Genomic DNA, 27,586 nt, shown 5'->3' on the forward strand with positions numbered 1-27,586 from the left:
ACATATATATATATATATATATATATATATATATATATATATATATACATATATATATATATATATATATATATATATATATATATATATACATATATATATATATATACATATATATATATATATATATATATATATATATATATATATATATATATATATATATATATATATACATACATATATATATATATATATATATATATATATATATATATATATATATATATAGATATGGTTGCTGTGGTGTTCTCTCTAGTCTCTAGGTGTGTTATTGTAGCAATGAGCCCTAGTGACCATTAGAGTCCATGATGACATCAGTGGCAGGATGTGAATTTGTGTACCGGAATGCGACATTTCCTCATCATCTTTGATGGACTTGTTGGTGATAATAGGCGAAACAGATCAGGTCGTGTAAAAGATTGAGCATGGGCTGCAGGAGCTCCAGAATTACAGTGGTGGAACCCGCAAAACCGGGCTGCCTCGACACTACAAATGAGGTACAGTCAGTTTTTCATCACATTTCCTCCTCGCTTTAGTAACATTAAAATATCAATCAGTAAGGAGAATGTCGTATGTCGATGCGTATGAAAAAAAAAGTTTTCTGAGTATGCAGTTCTACTCTTTTAATATGAAGTGAGAGTTAATAATAATTGAAGAGTTTCTCATGACCCAGTTACATTGTGTGATGTTCTGGTGTTTTGCCAGTGTTCATCCCCACAACAGAAGATGGAGACCACTAACCCAGAGGCAATGTGTGTATGGTTTAGTTCGTTCTTTTGCAGCAAGTCTGGATTAGCCGACGTGCTGTCTTTGATGTTTTTCTTATTCAGAATTAAATTGCAGAAGCAGCATGTGATTCGTTTGGGCCTTGATGTCAGTACTGTTAGACTTCCAGCACAGATATTGTGCATTGGGTTCACAGACATAAGAATATCCTGGCTCTTAGAGGGTGTAACTGGGGCAGGCAAAGAAGTAGGTGAAGATGGAGGACTGGGAGACTTGACTTTAATATCAAGGATGTTCAGGCTCCCTCTGGCACTGTCTTCACTGCACTGAGGGTCCGAGAGATTATTCTCACTGCATATAGGGACTGAGGTGTTGACTGGTGGGGTCAAGTGACTAGAAGATGCATTTGAAGTGCTGGGGATGAGTGAAGAGCTACAAGGTGTGTGCAGTTGCATGTTTATGGATATCCCGTATTTGTGTATATGTTCTGTGAAGTAATTTGTAGATTTTTTTCTCTGTAAGAGAGAGACATGGTATGGTTATATGAGAGTAGAAAATGACATGGCCTAAAAAAAGAGTGCAAACCTGAAACCCCAAATAAAATATGTCATAGCTCATTAATCACTTTACCTTGAAATTCAATCGCTGTTTTCTCATGAGTTTGTATGTGAGCCACAAGCGCAGCATACTCCCCCATCCTGTTGCAGAACCTGCATTTTATACTTGTCTGGGCCAATACAAATAGGTTTAGGTCGTTTCCCTTTTGGGCAAATAGTGACGTGAAGCTGCAATAAAAAAGCAAAATGTTATGATATCGGACACTTTTCAGTTAAGGTTGAATGAAAAATGACTTTAATAACTATCAAAACACTCAACATGCATTAGCATGATTAGACAGATTAGGCAATATAGACGGTGGCATTAGTTGGCGGATGGTGGCATTAGAGATGCAGATTATGGTCCTGATATTACATTTAAATGGAGTCAGATGCTTGAGAGTTAAAACAACAACAGCAACAACAAAAAAACAGGGAATATAAGTTAGTGTGAATTAGTTTCAAAGCACAGGGTGAAAAACTGAAATGCACTTCTGTTTTCTCTTGCAAAAATAAATAAATAAATAAATAAATAAATAAATAAATAAATAAATAAATAAATAAACTCAGCAGATTTTTACATTCATGCAAAATACAGTGCAGTTTATTCATTTTAGCCCTAACTGACAAAAATATTGCACTGCGATAAAGATTAGCTCCTTTAAACTTCACACACACTAAGTGACTAATCACTCATCACCTGTCATGCATGCTAAACACTGGGGGTGTGTATAGGCTTAAATATATTTAACGTGCCTTTTCCCGTGGTTCTTTATGTAATTAAGTGATCTGATCTTTGATTTCTTCTAATGTTTGTACTGGAAATACTAAATTCTGTATTCTCATCCATATCAAGGTATCGTGTTAACCTGCAAATCCTGCTTTTTGTAATGAACCCTTGCATTACTATCTGCATACTGATATTCAATCGACCATGTTCAAAAATGCACGAAAAGAATTTGGAAAGGAGCCTACACCTGAAATAAAAGTGAGTGAAGCTCAAAGTGAAACCTGATCAAACGTACAAACAAGCCAGAAAGCAGGTAACTGGAATTACTTCCCAAAATACACTCAGTTAAGTGACAAAAGTTAAAGAGTGTAAAGCTACAAGTTATCGAGTTAGCCAGTCAGCTTACCTCAGCTTAACTTCTCCCCTTCTCTTTCTCTTGAGGCTGAAAGAGGAAGAAAGCATCTCTGGAATCCGTGTTGTGTGAAAGATGGAACTGCAAAATCTTTTGTTCAATGTTCCCAAATCTATTCCATATCTATCTATCTATCTATCTATCTATCTATCTATCTATCTATCTATCTATCTATCTATCTATCTATCTCATCTGTCTGTCTGTCTATATATCTATCTATATATCTATCTAATATTGGGTAAGTCCCACTTTGTGCCACCTAGCTCTGAGCCATTAAGGTATGGACTCCACAAAACCTCTGAAGCTCTGCTGTGGTATTTGCTTTAACAGCAGATCATTTAAGTTGTGAAGCTGTGAGGTGGGGCCTTCATGGGTCTTGTTTGTCCAGCACATCCCACAGATACTCAATCAGATTGGAATCTGGACAATTTGGAGTCCACCTTGATCAACACCTTGATAAAATTATTCCTGAACAGTTTTTGCAGCTTGGCCGGCAGCATTATCTTGCTGAAAGTGGACACTGCCATTAGGCAATACCGTTGCCATGAAGGGGTGTACTTAATCTGCAACAATGTTTAGGCAGGAGGTACGTGTCTTCCACATGAATGCAAGAAACCAAAGTTTCCACTCTCATCATTAAGCCTTGGGTGCCCATGACCCCGTTGTTGGTATACTAGTTGTCCTTACTTGGACCACTTTTGGTAGGTACTAACCAATGCATACTGGGACATGCTCTGACCCAGTCATTTAGCCATCACAATTTGTCAAAATAGCTATGGTCCCACTTGCCCATGTGGAGGAAATCTGATATTCCAAATGACATTCTTCTAAATTAGATTTAGGAGTGTGGAAGTTGGGATTTATCAATTCAATCTATCCACAAAAGCATTACTGTTCAACATGAGGAGACCTCATTCAATTGAACCCAGTGTGTGTGTGTGTGTGTGTGTGCATGCAAACTTTGTATCGTTGTAAATCGTCCATCATGCATCCAGCTTAGATGTAAATGCTAACTAATTAAAGTAACTAACATATTCCTTTTAATTTCAACCCCAATATACTGTGGTAGACAGTTACAATAACTTCAACATAGATGATGTCTAAATTGCATTTAATCTTTTTATTACATTATTATTGTTGTTATTGAACAACATGTATATGGGCACAGAAATTCAATTTCAATTCAATTTATTTTCTATAGTGCTTTTAACAAAGAGCATTGTCTCAAAGCAGCTTTACATGAGAAACAACATAAGAAAACAACAAACATAAACAGACAAACAGATAAACAGTCCTAGATGATATCCCAAGTGAGCAAGCCTGAGGTGACTGAGGCACCTGTGGCAAGGAAAAACTCCCTTAGATGGTAAGAGGAAGAAACCTTGAGAGGAACCAGACTCAAAAGGGAACCCATCCTCATTTGGGTGACAATTGTGTGATGCAGATACAGCATGTGTATAATGTTATGTAAATCAATAAGGAGGTTGGTGTCCACATGCTGCTTTGAATACCCCAATCCTCACAAAGCAGAACCCAGCTGGAGCTGGTCCATCTCCGGATGCCACTGGAGCTCTGTATGCCTCAGGATGGGTAGAAGAAGGGAAACAATGGAACAGCATTAGCGTAGCTGCTGTTCATAATATTAGCAGTACTAGATGATAATGTGCATTTAATCAAATGTACTGGAGCACAAGGTTATGGAATGTGTTAATTGTATGCCAGGCTAAAGAGATAAGTTTTTAGTCTACATTTAAACTGGGCGACTGTGTCTGAACCCTGAACACTGTCAGGAAGACTATTCCAAAGTTTAGGATCTAAATACGAAAACGCTCTACCTCCTTTTGTGGACTTTGATATTTTGGGAACTACTAGAAGTCCGTAATTTTACGATCTTAAAGAGCGTGGTGGATTGTAACACGTTAGAAGACTGGAGAGATAGGTGGGAGCTAAACCAATTAGAGCCTTGTACGTAAGTAGAGCTAATTTATAGTCAATTCTAAACTTAACAGGTAGCCAGTGCAGGGATGATAATATTGAGGTTATATGATAAAATTTTCTTGATCTGGCAAGAACTCTAGCGGCTGTATTCTGGACTAACTGTAGCTTGTTTATTGAAGATGCAGGACAACCACCTAGTAATGCATTACAATAGTCCAGTCTGGAGGTCATGAATGCATGAACTAGCTTTTCTGCATACGACACAGATAAAATGTTCTAAAAGCTTGGCAATATTTCTAAGATGGAAGAAGGCTGTTTTTGTGATATTGGAAATATGATTTTCAAAGGATAAGTTGCTGTCTAATATTACGCCCAGGTCTTTCACTGTTGATCTAGTAGTAACAGTACATCCTTCTAGATGCAAGCTGAATTGCGAGAGCTTCTGTGTGCTAGTTTTTGGGCCAGTAAGTAATATCTCTGTCTTATCAGAATTTAGCAATAGAAGATTATCAGTCATCCAATCTCTAATATCTTTAACACACTCAGTTAGTCTAGACAAATTAGATATTTCATCTGGTTTTGATGAAATATATAACTGGGTATCATCGGCAATACCAATGGAAACTAATCCCATTCCTTCTAATGATGTTACCCAATGGAAGCATGTATACCGAGAAAAGCAGAGGTCCTAAAACTGACCCTTGTGGGACCCTGTATTTCACTGGCACTACACTGGACAGTTCTCCATTTAAATCTAAGCAAAAGGTATTCTACTGACCCAAATTACAGGTCATGTTTGTGCAAATGAAAAGTAACCACAAATGCACCTTTCATAGCAAGGCTGGATAGTGTGGTTCACTATAGCTCAGGAGAAACAGTGATGCATTTTGTAAATAACACACAGTCTGTAAACCTCTTGGTCAAAAAAAAAAACTCAACAGGGTGCAAAGTAGTTTCAGAGGCTAAAACATAAGTGCATAAACACAATGCATGCCAATGACATGATATCACATCTACATCACATTCTGTTACACTGGGAAGCTTGACCAATTAGGAAACTTTTTAGTTAATGTGTTAACAGTTTAGTTGAACTGTGTGCTTAGCGTTTTTGTTTTTGCTTAACTAATAGACTAACAGCAGCATGTGCAGAATGTGCAGATGAGGCTGCGTTGAGGTCACGTGCACACTAATAAACATGATTACATATAATGATGATGCGTGCTTATAATAATCTTTTAAGTGTACCATTGCATGTTTAACCTCATGGCATTATCAAAATAAGAGACACGAAGACCGTTCCTGTGTGTTCTGCTTTGAGCATTGAGATTAATTCTCGCTCGTTCCTGCAATCATAATATTTTTACTGTGCATTATTTATCGGATTATTGAATGATTCTTTCTTTCCACTCTGCTTGAGTAGCTTAAGCCCAGTGATCTTAAAACCAGATGCAATGCAATGCAATGCAAGGAACAATCTGGATCTGAAAAATTGTTCAATAAGACTTTAACTGTAAGACTAACTGTAAGAATAAGACTCTGTCCATAAGACTTTCCATCGCACAAGACTAAAAAGTTACCAGCCTGCTGTGCAAGATCAGAGTTAGGTCCATTAATATAGAAGATTATCTGTTTATAAACACAACAGAAAACCACATTTTAACTGTCATCTTTATGATCTATATGATCTAGATGACATCTATATATCTTATAAAAATGGCTTATGTACAAAAACACGCATTATTGCCCAAACATGTTCTGTAGTATACTCACCTTTGCTATAGACTGCTGGTGAAAAGCGCACATGCGCTGCAGATCTTCTTCCCCGTTTGTAGTTAAAAGTGGGCGTTCCGTGTAGAAAACACCTTCCCAGAAACCTAGTGACATTTACAGTATTAATTACACAATATTGTTGTTTTAAAACCTACTACCTTATCTAAATATGTTCACATATAGTTTACTTTAAAAGCTTGTTTATATTAGCTAGCTATTTGACAAGAAACTGCCCAGTCAGGTCCGAAAGAACAATATTGCTGATCGGTTGTAAAGGTTTTAAATTTACTACTATGAGTAAGACGTTATTGATTGTTATAGACTTTGTTAATATATTTATAGTACTTTGTAATGCACTAAATAGTGTATCAATATACTATAAACAACAAACAAGTTCAGTTTCCTATCGGACAATGTTTTGTGTAGGACCACAAATATGGCGGCGCACTGTACGCGAACATGACACCTTCAATACATCTTGTATTCTGCAGAAATACAACGAATAATCTGGTATTGGGGTAAAAGTCATGGGTGTAGTGAGACATGTCGTGTGTGCCATGTCTGGTGGGGTGGACAGCTCTGTCGCTGCTCTTTTGCTCAAGCGAAGAGGTGAGAAATTCGTCCATTCTTATCAGTAGGATCTGATGCTTAGACACAGGTTCCCAACACTGGACCTGCAGATTTAGTGTATTTCCTGCTCTAACACACTCACTTCAACTCAGGAAGGGGTGTTAAATAGCTGGTTAGTTGAATTCAGTGTGTTAGGAGTTGAGAAACTATTACAATTTTGTGGACAGGGGCTTCTACATTACCAGGGTTGGGAACCTGTGGCTTTGACTGTTACTTATTTTTGTTGCATTTATATGCTGATGTCTAGTGATATATGGTGATAAAAAATCATAGTTAATTTTAACAAAATTTTGACACTATCCAACAATGTTAATTCATATATTCTATATAATAGTGCTATACTAAATGATTAGGAGAAATCAGGTAATATGGTATAGACATTGTTTTGTCTTTATAGCAAAAAAATATTTGTAAACAGATGTCCAAGAATCTAGCTCTATAAGAAATTACAAAATGTTTCAATATCTGTTAGATGCATCCTGACCCATCTTTGGGTTTATTTTTGATAAATTAATGCATCATTAACTTCCCACTAACCCGAAAGTAAGTGTTCAGGTAGCTTAATAAATGTTCAAATGGCTTTTTAATATATTGTATGGAAAATCTCAAATATTATAAGTAGCTGTATATTGACAATATGGCATTATTTTAAATCTCACTCTTCTAGAGGCATTTGGGAAATATCCATAAAAGTATATGCTGTTTTAAGTGTTCACAGTGCCACCATGTGTATACACATACATACAGTGGTGCTGATTTGCTAACTTTGTTTATTTTAGGTTACCAGGTTACAGGAGTTTTCATGTAGAACTGGGATTCTCTGGATGAGAGCGGAGTGTGCACCTCAGAGAGAGACTGTGAAGATGCCTATAAAGTGTGCCGGATGCTGGATATGCCTTTCCATCAGGTCTCCTATGTCAAAGAGTACTGGCACAAAGTGTTTAGGTATGGTACTTCATTATTTTTATTTATTTATTTATTTATTTATTTATTTATTTTTGACAGCTGAACTCAAGTGCAGTCCTGTAAATCAGGCATCCAACATAGTTTGGTTATTTGATAACTAGGCTAAAACACATTTATTGAATATTGTATGATAGCTTTAGGACTGCAATTGGCATGGACAGTTTTGCATTCAAGTCTCCATCAGTGAACACTCTATAACTTCAAGAATAAGTTAAAACTAGAATGAATTTTGTGGTTATATAATTGCAACATATATGGCACCTGTAACGACTCGTCAGGCGTCGGAGTGTTAGAATTCATATGCAGATTTATTAAAGGACAGCAGACAAAATCGTAGTCAAAGTAACGTAGGCAAAGGGTCAAAAACCAGAAAACAAACACTGTAAATCTAAGCCAAAAACACAAAATCCAAAACTCGTAGTCAAAAGGTAAACGGGCAAGGTCATACACGAGGCAACTAGAAACTAACTGAATAAAGGCTTGGCAAGTACCGCAATAGGAAACAATGCTTCGCAACAAGGCTGAGATGGCATGCTGCTTAAATACGCCTCTGTACCGGAAGTGGGCAGAGATGGTTAATATTCGGGCGATGGCTCCCTCTGGTGTTCAGGCCCAGACTGCCTTGTGACAGAACCCCCCCATCTAGGAACACCTCCAGGTGTTCATCGTCGAGGGCGCCCCCTCGGGCGAGGAGCAGGTCTGTGGGGAAAGTTCTGGTGAAACACCTCTATGAGTGCGGGGTCCAGCATGTCGTGTGCATTGACCCAGCAGCGCTCCTCCGGGCCGTACCCCTCCCAGTCCACCAAGTATTGGAGGCGGCTGCCCTGGCGACGCGAGTTCAGAATGGTGTGAACACGTTAGGCGAGGGAGCCGTCAATGTTCAGGGGAGGGGGTGGCTCATGGGCACTGGGGCCCGTAGTCTGGGGTTTGTGATAGGGCTTGAGCAGAGACACATGAAACGTGGGCGAGATGCGATATGAGGCAGGCAGCTCCAGGTGATACGAGACAGGATTAATCTGGTGAACAATCTTGGCAGGGTAGTTTGAGTTTCAGGTTGCGCGTGGATAGCCAAACCCTTTGACCCACCTGGTAGGCTGGGTGAGGCTGACGTCAGCGATTGGCCTGAATTACCTGTCGACGTATCGCCCTTTGAAAGCGGACATGGGCTCGCTCCCAGGTCTCTTGGCTACGCTTGGACCATTCGTCTACTGGGGGGACATCGGAGGGCTCTTCGGACCATGGGAACAACAGTGGCTGATAGCCAAATACACATTGGAACGGCGTCAGCCCTGTTGAGGAATGAGTTAAGGAGTTCTGGGCATATTCAGCCCACGGGAGGAACTCACTCCATCTGTGCTGTTCCTTGCTGCAGTATACTCTCAGGAACCTCCCCAGCTCTTGATTCAGATGTTCGGCTTGACCATTGGATTGGGGATGATACCCTGAGCTCAGACTGACTTTGATCCCCAACTGTTTACAAAACTCCTGCCAGACTCTGGAGGTAAACTGTGTGCCCCGGTCCAACACTATGTCCTCAGGGAGGCCAAAATTCCGGAACATGTTATGAAAGATGGCCAAGGTGGTTTCCATAGGCGTGGGTAGGCCTTTCATAGGGAGGAGTTTACAAGCCTTGGAGAACCGGTCAATGACGACCATGATCGTCGTGAAGCCCTGCGACTCGGGGAGGTCTGTGAGAAAGTCTATGGAGATGTGAGACCAGGGACAGCGTAGGACGGGTAGCGGTTCTAACAGGCCTTCAGGCAAATGGCGGTCGGTCCGAGACTGGGCGCACACAGAACATGAGCGTACAAACCTCTCAACATCCTGATTTAGAGAAGGCCACCAAAAGGTCCGGTGCAGTAGCTGGGTCGTGCGGTGTATGCCCGGGTGGCCTGTGCTGGGGCTTTCGTGGGTCCACCTAATCAGTCTGTGACGGAGCGCCGTGGGCACAAACCGCTTGGAGGGTGGACAGTTTGGGGGTGGTGCCTCTGAGGTGTAGGCCTGATCGATTTCCCTCATGAAATCCCAACGTATGGGAGCTACCAGAACAGAAGGTGGGAGGATAGTGTCCGGGTGTGAGGGTGACTCGCTGACCTCATGAATTCTAGAGAGCGCATCAGCTTTCCCGTTCTTGGACCCAGGATGATAGGTGACAGTGAACTTGAACCGCGAGAAAAACAATGCCCACCTGGCTTGGCGTGAGTTCAGGCGTCTTGCTTCACGTAGATAAGCTAGGTTACGGTGATCGGTGAGAATGAGGAACGGGTGAATTGCCCCCTCCAACCAATGTCTCCACTCCTCCAGAGCAGTCTTCATGGCTAGCAGTTCCTTGTTGCCCACATCATAATTCAACTCCGCCGGTGTTAGTTTACGGGAGAAGAAGGCGCATGGGTGTAGTTTGCCAGACTCTGGCTGGCGTTGAGAGAGCACCGCCCCTATGCCGCTGTTCGAGGCGTCCACCTCCACTGTGAACGGTAAATCCGGTCGGGGGTGCCGGAGTATGGGGGCAGATGAGAAACTTTGCTTGAGCTTATTGGAGGCAGTTCTGGCTTGGTCAGTCCATCTTAGTTCCAGTGGCTTTCCTTTTAATAACTAGGTTAAGGGACTGGCTATGGTGCTATAATTCCGAATGAAACGGCGATAAAAGTTTGCAAACCCCAGAAATCGCTGTAGGCCTTTAATGCTGGTGGGCTCCGACCAGGATGTGATCGCTGATACCTTGGATTGGTCCATTTCTACTCCCTTTTGAGAAATCACATAACCCAGAAACGTTATGGAGGGACAGTGGAACTCACACTTTTCCAATTTTACGAAGAGGTTGTGGGCTGCAAGACAGTGAAGGATGGCTTGAAGGTGGGAAATATGTTGCTCATAGTTGGATGAATAAATCAGTATGTCGTCGATGTAAGCTATAACGTGACTGTGGAGCATGTCTCTGAACACTTCATTTATCATGGACTGAAAAACTGCTGGGGCATTGGGTAGTCCATACGGCATGACTAAATACTCGTAGTGTCCATTCGTGGTGTGAAAAGCAGTCTTCCATTCATCTCCCTCCCTTATCTTGATCAAGTTATAGGCGCTGCGCAGATCGAGCTTAGTGAATATTTTAGCTCCTTGTAGCTGTTTGAGGGCGGCTGGGACTAAAGGGAGAGGATAGGGGTATGGCACTGTGATCGCATTCAAACCGCGATAGTCAATGCATGGCCAGAGCCCTCTGTCCTTTTTTTCCACAAAGAAGAAACCCGCAGCAGCCGGTGATGTAGAGGGTCGGATATATCCTTCAGCGAGGGCCTCTTCGATGTAGTCCTCCATGGCCTTTTTTTTCTGGGATGGAGAGAGGGTAAACTCGACTCTTGGGTGGTATGGTGTTGGGAAGGAGTTCTATGGTGCAATCCCATGGTCTGTGTGGTGTGAGCCTGGTCGCCTTCTCCTTACTGAAAACCTCCTGCAGGTCGTAGTATTCTTGAGGGAGTGATATTAGATTGGCTGAACCTGGGCATTCTATGGACGTAGCGAGGCATGGTCGAGGAGTGTGCTTCTGAAAGCAGTTTTTTATACAGAAAGGGGCCCACCTACGGATGTCACCATCATTCCAGGAGATATCAGGGTCATGAAGCTGCAGCCAGGGGAGGCCCAGTACTATGGGGTTAGACGGGGAAGAGATGACAAAGAACGATAATCGCTCACGATGGAATAATCCGAGTTGGAAATCAATGGGTTGTGTTTGATGAGAAATGAGGCCCCCTCCGATGGGCTGATCATTAATGGCAGTCACTCGGAGTGGAGGTACGCATGGGACCGTGGGGATGTGGAGATCGTGCACCAGATTCCAGTCTATGAGGTTGACCGCCAAGCCTGAGTCAATCAGCGCTGTGACACAGAACTGAGAATTAGCAAGGAGCAAGAACGCAGGAAGAGAAACTTTGGATAATCGTTCTATTGTCTCTACCTGTGATGTAGCTTGCTTCTCAGGACATCGGAGCACTCTGTGGCCTGGTTTCCCGCAGTAAAAGCAGAGATTGAGTTTAGTGCGCCGCTCACGCTCTTCCTCGGTAACCCGAGCCCTCCCCAGTTGCATGGGTTCTGATAAATCCTCTGTGTATTGTTGAACCTCCATCATACGACGTGGCATGGTACGTGAGATGGCGGCTGTAGGTCGGTGTTGGCGGCGCAGGTTATCTAGACGAATGGCTGTGGAGATATATTGTGACAGCGTTACGTTGGTGTCGCGGCATGCCATTTCCGCTTGTAATTCCGGGTTGAGTCCCTCGCGGAACACCGCCATGAGAGCTGTCGCATTCCATCCGGACTGCGCGGCCAACGTGCGGAATTTAATGGCGTAATCCGCGGCCGTGTCCACCCCCTGGCACAACTCCAGCAGCTGTACGGACACATCCTTGCCTCCCGCCGGGTATTCGAACACTTCCTTGATCAAGTTAGCGAAGTAATCCGCGGACGCTTTGACTTGAGGGTCTGAGTCCCAAACCGCTGCTGCCCAATCTAGCACTCTACCAGTTAGCAGAGATAATATAAACGTGCACCTGGTTCTCTCGTTGCTGTATGCCTCGGGTTGATGAGCAAAGTAGTTGTCGCATCGACGAAGAAAACCCCGGCAGCGATCGGCGGATCCGTCGAACTTCTCTGGTAGAGCAAAACGAGGAAGTTCGCTGCGTACGTGGAATGCTGGTGCCGCGGCGGTGGTTTGGTCCCGTGGCTGTTGCTGGAGTTGTTGATTCGCGGCTTTCAGTGAGTCAACCTCCTCTTGATATGCACGGAGGAGGACTCGCTGTCGCCATAACGCCGCTTGCATATCTGCTGGACTCATTTCTGGCGAAGCATTCTGTAACGACTCGTCAGGCGTCGGAGTGTTAGAATCCATATGCAGATTTATTAAAGGACAGCAGACAAAATCGTAGTCAAGGTAACGTAGGCAAAGGGTAGGCAAACCAGAAAACAAACACTGTGAATCTAAGCCAAAAACACAAAATCCAAAACTCGTAGTCAAAAGGTAAACGGGCAAGGTCATACACAAGGCAACTAGAAACTGACAAAATAAAGGCTTGGCAAGTACCGCAATAGGAAACAATGCTTCGCAACAAGGCTGAGATGGCGCGCTGCTTAAATACGCCTCTGTACCGGAAGTGGGCAGAGATGGTTAATATTCGGGCGATGGCTCCCTCTGGTGTTCAGACCCAGACTGCCTTGTGACAGCACCGTTACAGAACGTAAATAATTTATACACACACTATTCGGTGTCACTCAGATTAGTATGGCTTTCCTTTTCTGGTAGAGAGTTTATTCCTATTATTAATATCGCCTCGGACTTGCTCATTAGGGATCAATAATTAATAATTAATACATTGTTACAGTTAAAATTAAAAGTAAAAAAAAATGAAAAGCAAAATTAAAATTTCTATCCTGTATTTAAATATTTTTTATAGATTTCTGTAAAACTGCTCAAAAACTAAAATAAAAAATAAAATCTAAAAAAGTGAGTTAAATACTCAAGTTTTTGTTTTTATTATTATTATTATTTAACCTATATTTTTTATTTCTTTACAGTAAAATAAAATGATCATAGTCTGAACATTCAACATATCTTTTCTTTAACAAGCTGTCTGTCTTCTTTGTTTTTTTTTTCCTTGTAGTAATCTTCTTGGGGAGTACCAGAAAGGCAGGACACCAAATCCAGACATATTGTGCAACAAACATATCAAATTCAAGCACTTCTATCAGTATGCAGTCAATATATTAGGTGAGGCTGCATGCTCGAAAACTTTCATTATGTCCTGCGGTGATGTTGATGTTTAGCGCTGAAAACGTATCCTGTTTGCTATGCAGGTGCTGTTTCAAGATTCAAGATTCAAGAAGCTTTATTGTCATTTCAACCATATATAGCTGACGCAGTACATAGTGAAATGAGACAACGTTTCTCCAGGACCTCTTGCTACATAAACATACAACATAAAGATCAAGCACAAGAACAACACAAAGCTAGGACCAAAAGTTCGTCCAAGCCACATAAAGTGTAAAGTGTGCCACATAAAGTGTACAGTGTAATGACAAGACAGTGCAAAAAATACTAAATACAAAAAAGACAACACAAAAACACAGGACACTTAGCACAGAAAAAAAAGAGAAAAAGAACATGCAGTGAAGTGTAAATTAAATGAAATAAAATGAGATGATGAACTTTGGGGTCTGACAACATGTATTGTGCAAAAATACAATATAGCAGCAGTTGAGGTAGTGCAAAATAGAAATAAACATAAATATAAATATAGCAGCAGATGAAAAACACAGGGGTTGATGTAATGCAATAAGTATCGAACAATATAAGTTATGTGTGTGTGTGTGTGTCCACACAGGTGAGAGAGAGAGCGAGAGTGTGGGTGTGTGTATGTGTGTGTGTATGTGTGTGTGAGAGACAGAGAGTTATGTACAGTTCAGTCCTGAGTGAGTGTGTGTGTGAGAGAGAGAGTTTTGTACAGTTTAGTCCCGGGTGTTGAGGAGCCTGATGGCTTGAGGAAAGAAACTGTTACACAGTCTGGTTGTGAGGGCCCGAATGCTCCGGTACCTCTTTCCAGACGGCAGGAGGGTGAAGAGTGTGTGTGAGGGGTGTGTGGGGTCAGCCACAATGCTGTTAGCTTTGCAGATGCAATGTGTAGTGTAAATGTCCTTGATAGAGGGGAGAGAGACTCCGATGATCTTCTCAGCTGTCCTCACTATCCGCTGAAGGGTCTTGCGATCCGAGAATTCCCAAACCAGGCAGCTGCTCAGGACACTCTCGATGGTCCCTCTGTAGAACACAGTCAGGATGGGGGGAGGGAGATGGGCTTTCCTCAGCCTCCTCAGGAAGTAGAGGCGTTGCTGGGCTTTTTTGGTGATGGAGCTGGTGTTGAGTGACCAGGTGAAGTTCTCTGCCAGATGAACACCAAGGAATTTGGTGCTCTTGACAATCTCCACAGAGGATCCGTCGATGGACAGTGGAGAGTGGTCACTCTGTGCTCTCCTGAAGTCAACAACCATCTCTTTAGTCTTGTTGATGTTCAGAGACAGGTTGTTGGCTGTACACCATGCTGTTAGCTGCTGCACCTCCTCTCTGTAAGCTGACTCATCGTTCTTGCTGATGAGACCCACCATGGTCGTGTCATCGGCGAACTTGACGATGTGGTTGGTTCTGTGCATTGCTGCACAGTCGTGAGTCAGCAGAGTGAACAACAGTGGACTGAGCACACAGCCCTGAGGAGCTCCAGTGCTCAGTGTGGTGGTGCTGGAAATGCTGTTCCCAATCCGGACTGACTGGGGTCTCCCAGTCAGGAAATCCAGGATCCAGTTGCAGAGAGAGGTGTTCAGGCTCAGCTTCTCAATCAGCTGCTAGGGGATGATTGTGTTGAATGCTGAACTGAACAGCATTCACACATATGTGTCCTTACAGTCCAGGTGTGTGAGGACAAGACGGAGGGTTGTGGTGATGGCATCGTCCGTGGAATGGTTAGGACGATACTCAAACTGCAAAGGGTCCAGTGAGGGTGCTAGCTGTGTTTTGACGTGCTTCATGATGAGCCTCTCGAAGCATTTCATCCCAATTGGTGTGTGTACGATGGGATGATAGTCATTGAGGCAGGAAACCGTAGACTTCTTTGGCACAGGGACGATGGTCGTTGTCTTGAGGCATGTTGGGATGATGGAGCTGCTCAGCGAGAGGTTGAAGATGTCAGTAAAAACATCTGTCAGCTGCTCTGCACACTCTAGTGTGCATAGAGTTCTCTTCACGTCAGCCGTGGTGAGACAGAGCACCTGGTCTTCCAGAAGGGGTGGTCTTCCTCGCTGTTGTGTTGTTCTGTGCCTCAAACCGAGCGTAGAATTCGTTCAGCGCATCTGGAGGGGAGGCGTCACTGTCACAGGCAGCTGATGTTGTCCTGTAGTTGGTGATCACCTGGATGCCCTGTGGATTCTCTGGGCATGCGCATGCTTTGCCTCTCTGATGGCTCGGGACAGTTTGGCCCTTGCTGTTTTTAAGGCCACCCTGTCCCCTGCTCTGAAGGCAGAGTCTCTCGACTTCAGGAGAGCATGCACCTCTGCAGTCATCCATGGCTTCTGGTTGGAACGTGTGGTGATGGTCTTGGAGACGGTCACATCATTGATGCACTTCCCGATGTAGCTGGTCACTGATGCCGTGTACTCCTCCAAGTCAATATAGTCGCCGTTGGTTGCAGCCTCCCTAAACATGTCCCAGTCAGTGCACTCAAAACAGTCCTGTTTTGCCATGGCAACCGATCACTATGCAAGAACATCTCAGGAAGATGAGGAGGTTTTCCAGCAAACTCATAAACCAACTTCAGAGTTTCTCTTCCATGATTGGTTTGAGATCAGAAATAGTGAGTATCATAGTAGTGATGTCACTATACCATCACTTGTTAGAATATAATATATATATACACACTCCTGTTTTTTTTAGCCATGAGGCTGTACCAAGATGCTGATCACCTTAAAGACCAGACCTTCTTCCTCAGCCAACTCTCACAGGAAGCCCTCCGGCGGACCATCTTCCCTCTGGCTGGACTCACGAAAGAATTTGTAAAGAAAATGGCAGCTGAAGCACGGTTCCATCATGTACTGAAGAAGAAGGAGGTAATACAGCATGCTTACTCTAAAAAGAGAGAGCATGCATGCACAGTTTACAGTGTGACCTGAATCACCAAACAGAACTTGTTCACTGTCTGTAGAGCACGGGAATCTGCTTCATTGGTGAGCGTCATTTTGAGGACTTTATCCTCCAGGTATGTGCTTTTTATACACCATAGTGGAATTCAGTACTACCTAAAGTCATGAAACCTGAAGCTCACCAATTTCCTGTGACAGTATTTAGAGCCTAAACCTGGACATTTTGTCTTCATTGAAGATGGAAAGATAATGGGAGAGCATAAAGGTATTATTTTTTAATCTTGCTTGACTAAATATCTAAAGAGAGATACTTTTGGATTGTTAAATTATCCTCCATTCTTTCCGCTCATTTTCTTTGTGGCTAAATAGTGAATATAGCACACTAGGTAGGGTGTCAGTTATGTTATACTTGAAACAGAGCACAAGAAGATATTTAAAATGAAAACATATTAGTCAATATAATGTAATAAGCACCCACAGGATGTTGGTATGCACCATAAATGCTTTATTATTATTATTATTATTATTATTATTATTATTATTATTTACACTCACTGCCACTTTAATAGGAACACCTGAACACCTTCTCATTTATGCAGTTATCTACACTGCATTCCAAATTATTATGCAAATGATATCTTTCTCTGATTTTTCTAATTAGTCGATGTAAATGACAGTCAGTATAATTTTCAAGCCATCAACCATTAGGGTATAATTCAAATTTTATTGAACAAACCTCCCAATGATAACAGTATTTATTTCAAAAATCAAAAACTCAAAATGCACTGTTCCAAATAATTATGCACAACAGAGTTTGAAAACATTTTATAGGTTGTAAAGAACTGAAAATGGTCATTTGTTGAATTTGCAGCTTTAGGAGGTCATATTTACTGAAATCAAAAGCTATTTCAATCAAAAACAAACTAACAGGGCAAGTTACATGTTAACATAGGACCCCTTCTTTGATATCACCTTCACAATTCTTGCATCCATTGAACTTGTGAGCTTTTGGATAGTTTCTACTTTCTTTGCAGGACGTCAGAATAGCCTCCCAGAGCTGCTGTTTTGATGCTAACTGCCTCCCACCCTCATAAATCTTTTGCTTGAGGATGCTCCAAAGGTTCTCAATAGGGTTGAGGTCAGGGGAGGATGGTGGCCACACCATGAGTTTGCCAATGCCACAGAGGTATTCTTTGCAGCATGAGATGGTGCATTGTGATGCATGAAGATGATTTTGCTATGGAACGCACAGTTCTTCTTTTTGTACCATGGAAGAAAGTGGTCAGAAACTCTATATACTTTGCCAAGGTCATTCTCACACCTTCAGGTACCCTAAAGGGGCCTACCAGCTCTCTCCCCATGATTCCGGCCCACCTCCTTGCTGACGTCGCAGCCTTGTTGGGACATGGTGGCCATCCACCAACCATCCACTACTCCATCCATCTGGACCATCCAGGGTTGCATGGCACTCATCAGTAAACAAGACTGTTTGAAAATTTGTCTTCATGTATGTCTGGGCCCACTGCAACCATTTCTGCTTGTGAGCATTGGTTAAGGGTGGCCGAATAGTAGGTTTATGCACAACTGCAAGCCTCTGGAGGATCCTACACCTTGAGGTTCCAGGGACTCCAGAGGCACCAGCAGCTACAAATATCTGTTTGCTGCGTTGTAATGGCATTTTAGCAGCTGCTCTCTTAATCCGATGAATTTGTCTGGCAGAAACCTTCCTCATTCTGCCTTTATGTGCACAAACCCACCTGTGCTCTGAATCAAGTTTTCGTGAAATATCTAATGTTTTCATACCTTGTCCAAGGCATTGCACTATTTGATGCTTTTCGGCAGCAGAGAGATCCTTTTTCTTTCCCATATTGCTTGAAACCTGTGGCCTGCTTAATAATATGGAACGTCCTTCTTAAGTAGTTTTCCTTTAATTGGGCTCACCTGGCAAACTAATTATTACAGGTGTCTGAGATTGATTTCAGTGATCCAAAGAGCACTGAGACACAATACCATCTATGACTTTAATTGAAAAACAAAAAATTAAATGTTTATGACACTTAAATCCAATTTGCATAATAATTTGGAACACAGTGTAATCAGTTAATCACATGGCAGCAGCACAGTGTCTAAAATCAGGTCAAGAGCTTCTGTTAATGTTCACATCAGCCATCAGTATGAGGATATAGTGTGATGTCTGTGACCGTGTCATAGTTGTTGGTACCAGATTTTTCAGTAAAAAATCTCTTGAGAGTTTCATACACAGAACAGTTTCTAGAGCAGGGGTGGGGAACTCGTTTGAGGTAGAGAGCCACACTGGCTAGAATGTTACCTTAAGCGGGCCGAGAACAAAAAATCACACTTAACTCTTCATTTAACACTTTAATTACCACATTTTTACAGTTTAATATAACAGGCATAATAGGCAGGATTAGGCACATAATACACAGCGTGTAGAATAACTCAGACAATGTATAAAAGGGAAACAATGAAAATCTCATATTGTCAAAAAAATTGACTGAGTAAACAAGTCAACTTTTGAGACTCCTTATATATGTCAAAAGTACAAAAAAAATACTTAAAAAAAACCCAACAGCATGAATATAAACATCGTTGGATGGTAATTAAGACCAAAATCCATTCAAGAACAGAACCAAATACACCTGAGGCTTAATGTGTAGAATTGCTCGACACCTGACATCTTTTGGCCTTAATCAACTTATCAATGTCTGGAGTGAGTGTCTGAGCAATTGACACTTTCATAATGTCATTTATATGAACATGTGACAGGCGAGAACGCAGTTTGGATTTATTTACATTCATAACAGAGAAAGCCTGTTCGCATATACACTATATTGCCAAAAGTATTCGCTCACCTGCCTTGACTTGCATATAAACTTAAGTGACATCCCATTCCTAATCCATAGGGTTCAATATGACGTCGGTCCATCCTTTGCAGCTATAACAGCTTCAACTCTTCTGGGAAGGCTGTCCACAAGGTTTAGGAGTGTGTTTATGGGAATTTTTGACCATTCTTCCAGAAGCGCATTTGTGAGGTCACACACTGATGTTGGACGAGAAGGCCTGGCTCTCAGTCTCTGCTCTAATTCATCCCAAAGGTGTTCTATCGGGTTGAGGTCAGGACTCTGTGCAGGCCAGTCAAGTTCATCCACACCAGACTCTGTCATCCATGTCTTTATGGACCTTGCTTTGTGCACTCGTGTGCAGTCATGTTGGAAGAGGAAAGGGCCAGCTCCAAACTGTTCCCACAAAGTTGGGAACATGGAGTTGTCCAAAATGTCTTGGTATGCTGAAGCATTCAGAGTTCCTTTCACTGGAACTAAGGGGCCAAGCCCAGCTCCTGAAAAACAACCCCACACCATAATCCCCCCTCCACCAAACTTTACACTTGGCACAATGCAGTCAGACAAGAACCGTTCTCCTGGCAACCGCCAAACCCAGACTCGTCCATCAGATTGCCAGATGGAGAAGCGCGATTCGTCACTCCAGAGAACGCGTCTCCACTGCTCTAGAGTCCAGTGGCGGCGTGCTTTACACCACTGCATCCGACGCTTTGCATTGCACTTGGTGATGTATGGCTTGGATGCAGCTGCTCGGCTATGGAAACCCATTCCATGAAGCTCTCTGCGCACTGTTCTTGAGCTAATCTGAAGGCCACATGAAGTTTGGAGGTCTGTAGCGATTGACTCTGCAGAAAGTTGGCGACCTCTTCGCACTATGCGCCTCAGCATCCGCTGACCCCGCTCCGTCAGTTTACGTGGCCTACCACTTCGTAGCTGAGTTGCTGTCGTTTCCAAACACTTCCACGTTCTTATAATACAGCTGACAGTTGACTGTGGAATATTTAGGAGCGAGGAAATTTCACGACTGGATTTGTTGCACAGGTGGCATCCTATCACAGTTCCACGCTGGAATTCACTGAGCTCCTGAGAGCGACCCATTCTTTCACAAATGTTTGTAAAAACAGTCTGCATGCCTAGGTGCTTGATTTTATACACCTGTGGCCATGGAAGTGATTGGAACACCTGATTCTGATTATTTGGATGGGTGAGCAAATACTTTTGGCAATATAGTGTATATGTACTTCCAAACATGCACAGAATTACAGAGGCCAAGGCTGCTAGTTTGGGATATTGTGGAACAAGATATTGATAAGGTGTGCAAGTTAACATAGGCAAATGTGTCTTTTAGCACAGAATTGCACTGTAAGTCAATCAACTCCATCTGCAGATCGACTGGTACGTCAGAGGGGTTACTAAAGAAAGGTGATGTAAATAGTTTGATTTTTGGCTCAAGTTCATTCAGTATTTGAAAATGCTGCTGAAATTCAGTCTTTAGTTCTGATAATTTTAGCTTGAATCGATCAATGTTGCCACCGTTGGTGGTGTCTTCCAGAGAGGGGAAATGTGCGAGATTGTTCTCTGAAAGCTGCGTCTCCCAAAGGTTAAGTTTCTGCTGAAATCGTCATAATACTCCGTTAAAAGTTTGTCTCGGCCTTGCAGTTTAGTGTTCAAATGATTAGTCATTTAATGATTTAGAATGTTCAAATGATTAGTCATATCTACCATAAAGGCAAGATCCTTAATCCATTCCGGTTCATCCAACTCACTCAGCGATTTTCCTTTATCTTTCATGAACAGTCCAATTTCCTTTCGCAATTCATAAAAACGCTTAAGAACTGCGCCTCTGCTTAACCAACGCACATCCGTGTGGTAGGGGAGACTGTGGCTAATATCCAGCTCACTAAGCAAGGTATCAAACTGATGGTGGTTCAGTCCTCTCGCGCGAATGAAATTCACAGTTTTAGTTACCAAACTCATGACATGGTCCATTTTTAGGGACTTGCTGCATAACACTTCTTGATGAATAATACAGTGAATTCCCCAGAACTCTTTACCTCCGCAAGATTTCACCCTTTCCCGTAATTTGCTCACAACCCCTGCTTTCTTTCCGCACATCGACGGAGCTCCATCAGTCGCCACGGAAACGGCACAAGACCAGTTTACTCCCAGTTGGTCCAAAGACTCGACCAGGCAATTGAAAATGTCATTAGCAGTAGTTGTATCAGCCATTGGAATGAGACCCACAAATTCTTCTGTGATTTTCATACATTTGTCAACTCCTCTTATAAAAACGGCAAGCTGAGCGACACTATTAACATCTGTGCTCTCGTCAACTGCAATAGAAAAACAAGTAAAAGTTTTAACCCTCTCCTTCAGTTGACTTTCCAGGTTTCGTGCCAATTCTCTGACTCTGTCTGCTACCGTTTTTCTCGACAAACTTATATTTGCGAAACTCTGACACTTTTCAGGGCACACCAATTCAGCAGCTTTCAGCATGCATGTCTTAACAAATTCCCCATCACAATAAGGTTTCGATTTCTTGTGCAATGATATAACTAGCCTTTACGGCAGCATCATTAATCTCTCTACTATGAGTGAAAACAGACTGCTGTTTTTTAAGTGCTGCAACCAATTCTTGTACCTTGTCTGTACGTGCCTGACCAGTATACTGGCTGTACTTTTTCACATGATTTGTATCATAATGTCGTCGAATATTAAATTCTTTAAGGACGGCCACTTGCTGGGAACAAAGTAAACAAACTGTTTTTTTATTTATTTCCCAGAAGAAAAATTCCGTTGTCCATTTTTCCTGAAAAATGCGGCGTTCTGAATCCACCTTCCGTTTCTTGGAAAGAGACATTTTTTCACATTGCACACGTTTTCACGTTACGTAGGAAAACAAGTCAAATAACCAACAGTAGGCACGATGCTGACAAGAGGACCTCTCATGGATATATAAGGAACTGCATGTGTGTGGATAATTGTACAAATATGCAACTGCATTGCACGCGGGCCGTATGGAATCATCAGGCGGGCCGGTTATGGCCCGGGGGCCATATGTTTTGCACCCCTGTTCTAGAGTTTCAACAGAATGATGTGAACAGAGGCTCTGCAGGCTGAAACATTTTCCTGATGAGAGTTCAGAGGAGAATTATCAGACTAGTCTGAGCTGACAGGAAGTCTATGGTAGCTCAAACAATCACTCTTTACAACCGTGATGAGCAGAAAAGCAGAACTATTTATCGGAACTCACAATATATTAAAACCTGCTGTGGATTAGCTACAACAACACTGTAAAGGTGTTATTGGTGTAAGTTTGTGGAGCTGTAATATCAGCTAGACTAATTGCAGATGCTGTTTGTCCAGTATGTAATAGTATTCTATGTTTTTCCCCCACAGGTTGGTTCACGTTTACTTTAGGACAAAGTGCACGGATAGGAGGCCAAAAAGATCCCTGGTTTGTTGTGGATCACGACTGGTGAAATATTTATTGTGAGTTATACGTTGTTTAATCATAGCTCATGGGTCCTTTTTCATTATCAAAAGCTAATAATCATATTACATGTGATTGAGATGAAGCTCGTTCCACGTTCTCAGGGTCCTACAACCAACCACCCTGCACTGTTACGAGACACACTACAGACTAATCGCTTCCACTGGATAATTGGAGAGCCTCCTGCTGAATTGGTGCACACACAGATGATGGAGTGTCACTTCAGGTTCATTCACCAGATGCCTTTAAGTAAGTCATAATATGTCAGGAATAAAACACGTTGGGGCTTGCTATTAAATAAAGAGAAATTCATCAAAGACATGGCTGATTAAATTGTGATTACTTGAGGTTGCTTCAAAATTTGAGACGCTGTTACTGCTAAGAAGTTGATTATTTTTTCAATAACCACATATCCAAATGGGTTTCATTCCTCATATACCACAGCAACCAATTTTCAAACGTTAATTATTGAACATCATAAATTGTATTCATTTAATGCCTGTCAGTGGACCAGCGGCAGGAAACCCTGCCCTCATTGCCGTGGCCCGGTTTCAATTCCTGGGCAGGGAGCTAACCCAGCCACTGAAGAGTTAACTCTCAGTGCCAGTCCCAAGCCTGGGTAAAATGGGAGGGTTGCGTAAGGAATGGCATCTGGCGTAACACCTGTGCCAAATCGAAACATGCAGAGCAAATGATCCACTGTGGCGACCAAAAAAGGAGCAGTCAAAAGAACAACTACAACATAATCATATTTAGCACTATGGAATATCCCCAAACTAGTTTCAGTCATCACTTACTCTATAACAGCTATTAACATTTGTTTCCTTACAACCATCTCTTTCTGTCTCTCTTTAATTCAATAAATCAAAGAAATAGTACCATGTCATGTTACAGAGAACTCTCTGTTCTATGCCAAACTTAATGTTACAGCTTTAACTGTTAATTGCCTGTTAGAAACTGACATTGACACTGTAGACTCCTTCCAGCTATGCCAAATAAACATCTACTCACAAGAAAACGTAACCAAATCAATGATTATACATTTTTTGATAGAGCTTCCGCATTACAAGTCTACAACTATAATATAAACTGCGATTTGACTCGTTAGAACTACCGGAAGAGCTGCTGTTAATGAAAATGTAAAAACATCAACATCTAACTAATCAGATCCCTGAATTCAGCCATGCTGTGATCCAGCAGTAATAACTTAGTAATATATGTTATACATTTACATTTATGCATTGTACAAATCATACAGGATCCAATTCAGGACTAGAGCAAAGCAGTTAAACATAACCTCATGAAGTGGCCTAAATCCTTAGCACAGTAGTGAGAGGTGTGTTTTACAGAGTGATTGCAAATGAGCACATTTTGTCATTTTAAATATAAAACCATATCATGATTCATTGTTGATCCTGCTGTGATGCTGTGTTTGTCAGCTCCCTGCAGCGTGACTCTGAATGTGGATGGATCAGTCTGGATAACGACAAAGCAGCCCTTGAGAGCAATGAACCCTGGACAGGTAAATTAAATGACTGATATGTACTGGATGTATTTTTAAATAATATTTTATATAATATTTATTGAAGTAGAGGTCAGGTTGGTGTGCTGCATAGAAAATGACCATATTTGCTGCTGATGTGTATAAAAACATGATTTTATGTTTTATCTAGTGTTAAAACCTGACTGTTATAAAAAGTAACTGTGGACAAAAATGTTTGCTTCTGAATGTTACTGCAGTTATTCAGTTGTTACATTATTACAATTCCTTTATTTATTATTTAATCAATCAATCTAATTTTTTCAGTACAAAGAAACATTTGCATTTTTGACATTAGACTCTTTTCCAAACCTTTTTTTGTCCCCAAAGACAATAGAGGAGTGGTATTTTTTGGTAATTATGGTGATAATTATTAGTCTACCTAATAATGATCTAAACCTTCACTACTCTGTAATTTTCACTTAGTGATCAGTACATATTTGTCTTTTGCAATTTGCTGTGCTGTATAAGGGTGATGAGTGTCTAGGCAGTGGGAAGATTAATCAACTGAGCCCCAGTGAGCACACACTCCAGAGAGGCCGCAATCGGCAATCGGCAGCTGTCTGAAATGTCTGAAACATGGAATCAGCACATGCACTCACATACACTCACATGCTACCTCTCAGTGCATTTTGAAGAGGAGCACAAATAAATGGACAAATTCAGTATTTTATACTTGCTGCAAAAGAATTGCAAAGACTCTTTTTGTCATGTTGAATCATTTTAATGATGGAATTTACTCAGAATGCTGTAGTATGCCGTGTGTATAAAATTAATTGTACTGCTTGTCATATATGAAACAAATCTATTTAATTTATGTTCTGGCATAAAATGGCTACTGTTCTATCTGTCGTATGTGAAATTTGAATTGAAATTCATTAAAATGGATTTTTGTACAGGTACTGTAATACTGTAATCTTGATCTTGCATGTTTATCAAAACACAATTTTTAGTGTCCAAATTCATGATACTTGACTTGCTGATCACGTGGTCATTATTGTCTTTTTAAATTTATTGCAGTATCAGAAACTGTTTACATTCCCCCCCTAAGCCTATGTAGACCTTTTGTAATGAAGCATGGAGCGATGGAGTTTTCTCTCTTGTACACTAGAGGGCGTGCTGAACTTAATTAGCGCCAAAAGTCAATGATGAATTAGTTTTAGTTTTAGAATTAGTTTTAAACATTATTCGGTAAGCATTTATTATCGGTTTTCATTTTTCCTACAGTTTTCTTAGGTATTTAAACACTTGAATGATTTTCTTATCTTAGTTTAACTTAAAAATAAGTTTAATAAATTGCTTTTTGCCAAAAAAAAGTGCTAATTTATTTTATTAGAAAGTATCAAAATAAAAAATCTTGATGGTTTCGATGGTTGTTGTTTTTTACTAATTGTTGATTATTTGTTTTATGTCTTTTTTTAATTTCTGTTTTATTCACTTTTCTGTTTCTGTAGTTTTCAGTAGATTTTTAGTTTTCTGAAATATTGTAATTGAAGATATTTATTCCTTATCTTTTTAAAGTTCAGGTGCCAGTGTAGACTCCAATATATAAATCCAATATATTTTTGTAAATCGCAATATATTTAATAAAAACTCTAAATCTAAACTCATTTGGTTCTCAGATAGGGGTTTATTCCCTTATTCTTTCCTAAGCCTGTCTTCTCTTATTTTATTTATTTATTTATTTTTTTATTTAAGTTTTTATCTTTTACTTCTCTCTCTCTCTCTCTCTCTCTCTCTCGGACTGCTTTGAACCTGCATTATATATATAAAAAAATGTCTACAGTAACCGCTATTTGAAGCACATACTGATCAGGCATAACTTTATGAGCAGTGAGAGGTGAAGTGAATAACACTGATTATCTCCTCATCATGGCACCTGTTAGTGGGTGGGATATATTAGGCAGCAAGTGAACATTTTGTCCTCAAAGTTGATGTGTTAGAAGCAGGAAAAATGGGCAAGAATAAGGATTTGAGCGAGTTTGACAAGGGCCAAATTGTGATGGCTAGACGACTGGATCAGAGCATCTCCAAAACTGCAGCTCTTGTGGGGTGTTCCCGGTCTGCAGTGGTCAGTATCTATCAAAAGGGGCCAAGGAATGAACAGTGGTGACCCGGTGACAGGGTCATGGGCGGCCAAGGCTCATGGATGCACATGGGGAGTGAAGGCTGGCCCGTGTGATCCGAGCTACTGTTGCTCAAATTGCTGAAGAAGTTAATGCTGGTTCTGATAGAAAGGTGTCAGAATACACAGAGCATGACAGGGCAGGACTGTTTTGTCAGAAAAAGGGAAAACACGATATTAGGTGGTCATAATGTTATGTCTGATCGGTGTATAATTAGGTGTATTTGATATTTCAAGTGTGCAATTAAAATGTGACTATATTTCAGTCTAGCTTTGATTAAGCTTAACAGGTGGTCCACTTTATTTAACGTATTCGTGATCAAGTATGCACATAAAATCTGCTGAAATGTAAAATATTCTATTATAAGCAACTCCAGTATTCTATAATAAACCTATTATAAACATTACATTATATTCTATTATATTACATTATATTCTATTATAAACATTAGTTCATACAGGATGGTTGAAATTCGCCGAGAGTGTAATTTATTTGACTGGAATTATATTAGACTGGGTTCTCCCTGTGTATTTGGCCAAAGACGTCTAAAAATGAGTTAATTTTTTTTTTCACATAACAATTAATACAGGATTTTCATATGTTAAAATTATTAAACCTGTATTACTGAATCTATTTCTAACTGGTTTTTAATCTCGACATTTTCAAATGGCGGAATGATCTTAAATTTAGTAAAGAAAATGTCTAGAAATTTGTTATAATAATAATAATAATAATAATAATAATAATAATCTTGATTTTTATTCAAGATTATTTCACTTGCTAAGATGTCTTTTTTTTTGCAGTGTTCCTACAGAAACATCGGGAAAATGGTGAAGGTTTTCCTAAATCCTTATGTTATTTCTGTAAGAAATTGTTTAATCTTAACTGGATGACGTACACAATCATTTAATGTTGTTTATTATATATAGTATTAAGGGTCTCGAGAGCAAATTTCAACAGTATATTGGTTGAAGCGCGCATGAGGACGCTGAATAACAAAAAGCAAGTGGAGCGCGTGATGTCCCTCGGTGCGGGGAGCCGCGCGCGCACCAGGTTTTTTATGCTAATCTCCAGCTTGAGGAGGAGGAGGAGGAGGAGGAGCGGGGCCGAGCGCGCGGAGCCATC

The 27,586-nt window shown here is 41.1% G+C and overlaps 1 pseudogene; it reads left to right on the forward strand.

Moving 5' to 3' along the window:
* The first annotated feature begins 300 nt into the window (after window positions 1–300).
* On the forward strand, window positions 301–25,597 carry LOC131369859 (mitochondrial tRNA-specific 2-thiouridylase 1-like; annotated as a pseudogene).
* The last annotated feature ends 1,989 nt before the right edge of the window (window positions 25,598–27,586 follow it).

This window comes from Hemibagrus wyckioides, linkage group LG19 (assembly GCF_019097595.1).
Source record: "Hemibagrus wyckioides isolate EC202008001 linkage group LG19, SWU_Hwy_1.0, whole genome shotgun sequence".
In the NCBI taxonomy this organism is placed as follows: Eukaryota; Metazoa; Chordata; class Actinopteri; order Siluriformes; family Bagridae; genus Hemibagrus; species Hemibagrus wyckioides.